The sequence below is a fragment of the Oryx dammah genome, unplaced genomic scaffold, assembly GCF_014754425.2.
Source record: "Oryx dammah isolate SB20612 unplaced genomic scaffold, SCBI_Odam_1.1 HiC_scaffold_21, whole genome shotgun sequence".
Lineage (NCBI taxonomy): Eukaryota > Metazoa > Chordata > Mammalia > Artiodactyla > Bovidae > Oryx > Oryx dammah.
In genome coordinates, this window is record NW_024070205.1 from 37,182,486 (window position 1) to 37,188,762 (window position 6,277).

The 6,277-nt window shown below is 43.3% G+C and overlaps 1 long non-coding RNA gene across 1 annotated transcript; it reads right to left on the reverse strand.

Moving 5' to 3' along the window:
* Window positions 1–2,465: 2,465 nt before the first annotated feature.
* On the reverse strand, window positions 2,466–5,506 carry LOC120880195. Its single transcript, XR_005724974.1, has 3 exons — window positions 5,494–5,506; window positions 4,259–4,262; window positions 2,466–2,541 (listed from the first exon to the last, which is right to left on the reverse strand). It is a non-coding gene; the product is annotated as an uncharacterized LOC120880195 (long non-coding RNA).
* Between the last annotated feature and the right edge of the window lie 771 nt (window positions 5,507–6,277).

The following is a 6,277-nucleotide window of genomic DNA, read 5'->3' on the forward strand; positions in this document are numbered from 1 at the left end:
ATCTTGCTGTGCTCATCGGTTTTCTGATGTGGTGAACTAACCAGTTCTAAAATATCTTCCTGTTTCTCGGATTCCAAATAACCTCAGCATAAGTGGTGTCACTGTATGTGAATACTAATAAGTTGAACCCAACTTCATTCTATCTATGAAAAAAAGCAGAACACTTATTGATTTATCTTGACTCTATATTTTTGTTATTTAATACAGTGTTTAATATGCCAGTTACTACTAACGATCGGATGGTTTAGTGAGGCCCTCAGATCAGCCACACTGGGGTCAGCCCATGGCCCTGGGGGAGCACTGAGAAGATGGTCGAACTTGCCTATATAGAGGGAGTAAAAGTCGTGACAAGGTTTCGTAGGTGAACCTGCGGAAGGATCATTAGTGTGGTAATCCTGGGTTGGGAAAATCCCCTGGAGAAGGAAATGGCAAGCTGCTCCAGTACTCTTGCCTGGAAAACTCCATGGACAGAGGAGCCTGGTAAGCTACAGTTCATGGGATTGCAAAAAGAGTATCAGTCAGTTCATTTCAGTCGCTCAGTCGTGTCTGACTTTTTGTGACCCCATGAGTCGCAGCACGCCAGGCCTCCCTGTCCATCACCAACTCCCGGAGTTTACCCAAACTCATGTCCATCCCGGAGTTTACCCAAACTCATGTCCATCCCGGAGTTTACCCAAACTCATGTCCATCGAGTTGGCGATGTCATCTGGCCATCTCATCCTCTGTCGTCCCCTTCTCCTCCTGCTCTCAATCCCTCCCAGCATAAGGGTCTTTTCCAGTGAGTCAACTCTTCACATGAGGTGGCCAAAGTATTGGAGTTTCAGCTTCAGCACCAGTCCTTCCAATGAACACCCAGGACTGATCTCCTTTAGGATGGACTGGTTGGATCTGCTTGCAGTCCAAGGGACTCTCAAGAGTCTTCTCCAACACCATTGTTCAAAAGCATCAATCCTTTGGCGCTCAGCTTTCTTCACAGTCCAACTCTCACATCCATACATGACCACTGGAAAAACCATTGGCAAAGTAATGTCTCTGCTTTTGAATATGCTATCTAGGTTGGTCATAACTTTCCTTCTAAGGAGTAAGCGTCTTTAATTTCATGGCTGCAGTCACCATCTACAGTGATTTTGGAGCCCCCCAAAATAAAGTCTGACACTGTTTCCACTCTTTCCCCATCTATTTCCCATGAAGTGATGGGACCAGATGCCATGATCTTCGTTTTCTGAATGAAAACTAAGTTTTCATTTCACTGAGCTTTAAGCCAACTTTTTTACTCTCCTCTTTCACTTTCATGAAGAGGCTTTTTAGTTACTCTTCACTTTCTGCCATAAGGGTGGTGTCATTCGCATATCTGAGGTTATTGATATTTCTCCCAGCAATCTTGATTCCAGCTTGTGCTTCCTCCAGCCCAGTGTTTCTCATGATGTACTCTGCATAGAACTTAAATAGGCAGGGTGACAATATACAGCCTTGATGTACTCCTTTTCCTATTTGGAACCAGTCTGTTGTTCCATGTCCAGTTCTAACTGTTGCTTCCTGACCTGCATATAGGTTTCTCAAGAGGCAGGTCAGGTGGTCTGGTATTCCCATCTCTTTCAGAATTTTCCACAGTTTATTGTGATCCACAGAGTCAAAGGCTTTGGCGTAGTCAATAAAGCAGAAAGATGTTTTTTTGGAACTCTCTTGCTTTTTCGATGATCCACCAGATGTTGGCAATTTGATCTCTGGTTCCTCTGCCTTTGCTAAAACCAGCTTGAACATTTGGAAGTTCATGGTTCACGTTGCTGAAGCCTGGCTTGGAGAATTTTGAACATTACTTTACTAGCGTGTGAGATGAGTGCAATTGTGCGGTAGTTTGAGCATTCTTTGGCATTGCCTTTCTTTGGGATTGGAATGAAAACTGACCTTTTCCAGTCCTGTGGCCACTGCTGAGTTTTCCAAATTTGCTGGCATATTGAGTGTAGCACTTTCACAGCATCATCTTTCAGGATTTGAAACAGCTCAACTGGAATTCCATCACCTCCACTAGCTTTGTTCATAGTGATGCTTCCTAAGGCCCACTTGACTTCACATTTTCCACGATGTTTGGGTCTAGGTGAGTGATCACACCATCACGATTATCCGGGTCGTGAAGATCTTTTTTGTACAGTTCTTCTGTGTATTCCTGCCACCTCTTCTTAATATCTTCTGCCTCTGTTAGGTCCATACCATTTCTGTCCTTTATCGAGCCCATCTTTGCATGAAATGTTCCCGTGGTATCTCTAATTTTCTTGAAGAGATCTCTAGTCTTTCCCATTCTATTGTTTTCCTCTGTTTCTTTGCACGGATCGCCGAGGAAGGCTTTCTTATCTCTTCTTGCTATTCTTTGGAACTCTGCATTCAGATGCCTTTTCTCCTTTGCTTTTTGCTTCTCTTCTTTTCACAGCTATTTGTAAGGCCTCCTCAGACAGCCATTTGCTTTTTTGCATTTCTTTTCCATGGGGATGGTCTTGATCCCTGTCTCCGTACAGTGTCACAAATCTTGGTCCATAATTACACATACTTATATCAGGTAGATGTTGTTGACAGATTAACATTTAAAAGGGCTTTATGTAAAAACAAAGGTCTTTTCTGCTTCAACATGGCAACCTCCTAAGTCCAAGAATATAAGCAGTTTCTATTTTTCAATGTGCAACATGATCTAAGACTTAAGTACCTATGTTACCTGATATTGGTTAAAATAACCAGAAAATAATCTCTTTGTGGGCTTGGATAATTCTGTCGAGAACTGCAGTCTGAATCCTCCCAGAACTGAAAACGGGCTCTTCCTAGATTTTTGTCACTGCAAGTGGTGCCATGTGCATGTTTTGAGTGAATACAGACTCAGTCAGGAAGGCCAACTGTTTGGCTAAGAAGCCAACTGTTTGGCTAAGATGAGGTGGCCTTTTACACTGCAGGCTGTGGGATCAGTGCATCTTAAAACCAGGTCAGAAAGAGGATTATGGCTTATGGCCTCCCGCCCACTCAGCCCTTCATGCTTGGTCCAGCTGCCACCAGTCAGTCCCTCTGATCCAGCTGCTGACCCAGCCTGCAGAGAATTACAAGTGGGACCACACCTGGGATGCCTTAGGACAAATACTGCCTTTTTAAAAAAACTGGAGTATAGTTTCTTTACACTGCTTGTCAATTTCTACTGTACAGCAAAATGAATCAGGCATACATGTACATACATCTATCCTCTCTTTTATGGATTTCCTTCCTATTTCGGTCACTACGGAGCACTGAGTAGAATTCCCTATGCCATATAGTAGGTTCTCATTAGTTATCTATTTTAAACATAGTAGTATACATACTGGAGAAGGCAGTGGCACCCCACTCCAGTACTCTTGCCTGGAAAATCCCATGGACAGAGGAACCTGGTGGGCTGCAGTCCATGGGGTCGCTAAGAGTCGGACACGACTGGGCGACTTCACTTTCACTTTTCACTTTCATGCATTGGAGAAGGAAATAGCAACCCACTCCAGTGTTCTTGCCTGGAGAACCCCAGGGACGGGGGAGCCTGGTGGGCTGCCGTCTATGGGGTCGCACAGAGTCGGGCACGACTGAAGCGACTTAGCAGCAGCAGCAGCAGTATACATATAGTGCTACCCTGGTGGCTCAGTGATAAAGAAGCCACCTGCCAATGTAGAGACATGGGTTCGATCCCTGGGTTGAGAAGATCCCCTGGAGAAGGAAACAGCAACCCACTTCAGTATTCTTGCCCGAGAAATCACAAGGACAGAGGAGGCTGGCGGGCTACAGTCCATGGGGTCGCAAAATGTCAGACGTGACTTAGTGACTAAACAACATCTCGAGTTTTCAATTTATCCCACCCTGCCCCTTCCCCCTTGCGATCCATATGAAATATTTTGCAACAGGCAGTAAAAAATAGAGACTAACCTTAATGGTACCCACTCATATATACACCATTTAACTCTATCAACATCCTCATCTCAGATCATTTTTTTCCTAAGAAGTAAAATATTACAGGTAGAGTTGATGCTTCCTGTGTCCTGCTTCCTGCTTCTTTTCTCTCTCTTGGGATAACCTATATTCTAAATTTGGTAATTATCATTCTCACATGTATTTTCGACTATCCATGAATATAGTCCTATAGTGTTCTTATTTTCAATCTGTATGTATAAATGACATTATATGGCACACTTTTTTTTGCTCAACTTTACGTTTTTAAGGTTAGCCATTGTGCTGTTTACCTACTGTTTCTCAGCCCTGCGCCTACCCTTCTATAATCTGTATTTCTCAAGCTCCTTTGCTAGTTGGTTTCCTTTTGGGTTCTGCCAGTAGGAGGTGTTGAGGTGAGTAGAGAACTCATAGTTTCTCTTTTCTTTCTGCCCTTCCCTCTGGTGCTTTCTCCTGCTGCAGCAGCCTTCCTTCCTCGACCCCAGCCCCAGTCTCGGCCCCTCGCCAAGTCTCCCAGCTTTGGTAAGACCCCTCCCCATTTTTGCCTCTCCCAATGCTACGGGTGTAGCACCTACAGTGTCTAGTATCTGATTTATGTTATCGTTTGTTTTTTTTGTTTTCTCTTTGAGCCTGGGAGCATCTGGATAACCATTTCTTCTATTAAATCTCCTGTGCTTGTAATAACTATCATGGTTTCTGTTTCCTGACAGGGTCCTGACTGCTGTAGGTGTGTTGTTAAGTGTAGCTCTGGCTCTTTTGTTTTTACTTCTGCATAGTATCCTTGTGTATACTCTGTACATCGTACATAGTGATATAATTATCACTACATCACAATTTATTCATCCATTCTCCTGCTGTTAGACATTTCCACTTTTCCTTAGTGCAAACGATATTGCAAACACCATTTTTAAAAAACGTATTTACTTATTTTTGGCTGCATTGGCTCTTCGTTGCTATGCCCTGGGTTTCTCTAGTTGTAGTGCTCTGGCTTTGTTTCAGCTCGTGGCTTCTAGAGCACAGGCTTAGTAGTTGTGGCACTTGAGTTTAGTTGCCCTGAAGCATGTGGAATCTTCCTGGACCACGGATCAGACCTGTGTCCCCTGCACTGGCAGGTGGATTCTTAATCATGGAACCATCCGGAAAGTCCCTCAAACACCATTCTTGTACCTGTTTCTTTAGCTACCTATGCAGGAGTTTCTCTAGGAGATATACTAGAAGAGGAATTGCTGAGTTAGAGGGCTGTGCTCATTTTCCAATTGTCTGGTTGTTAACAAAGTTGTACCATTTTACTCCCTGACATTACTTGGTATCGTTACACTTTTCATTTCTGGCAATTGGATGGATGTGGTATCTTATTTCCAGCGAGTTACCTGTTTTTTCATACCTTCCTCTGTGAATTTTCTGTTTTGTTCCTTAAAAAAATTTTTTTTTGGTCACACTATTTGCACATTTTTTTCCTGCTACATTATTTATATTTTCACATTGATTTGTATTATTGTAAATTGATTTGATTTCTCTGTATATTCTGAATGCTTCGTTGGTGAAATGTGTTACAAATATATTTCTCCAATCTAAAGGTTTGTTGTTTTATGGTATTTTATGTTATATAGAAGTTTTTTTTTTAATTATAGTTAAATTCACAGCCTTTGTGATTAGTACTTTTTCTCTTTTTTTATTTCAAGGTGATAACAATATTTTATATTTCTTATTAAAACATTTAAACCTTTGTTTTTTCTGATTTAGGCTTTCAGTCCACGTGAAATTTATTTTTTGTACGGTATGAAGTAAGGGAGCATGTTTCAGCTTGTGGGTTCTAGAGCACAGGGATAGTAGTTGTAGCACTCAAGTTTAGTTGGTCTGAAGCATGTGGAATCTTTCCGGACCAGGGATCAAACCTGTGTCCCATGCAGTGGCAGGTGGATTCTTAACTACTAGACCACCAGTGGTTTGCTGCTGCTGCTAAGTCGCTTCAGTTGTGTCCGATTCTGTGCGACCCCATAGATAGAAGCCCACCAGGCTCCCCCATCCCTGGGATTCTCCAGGCAAGAACATTGGAGTGGGTTGCCATTTCCTTCTCCAATGCATGAAAGTGAAAAGTGAAAGTGAAGTCACTCAGTCATGTCCGACTCTTAGTGACCCCATGACTGCAGCCTACCAGGCTCCTCTGTCCATGGGATTTTCCAGGCAACAGTACTGGAGTGGGGTGCCACTGCCTTCTCTGACCAGTGGTTTGCTGCTGCTGCTGCCAAGTCGCTTCAGTCGTGTCCGACTCTGTGCGACCCCATAGACGGCAGCTCACCAGGCTCCCCCATCCCTGGGATTCTCCAGGCAAGAACAC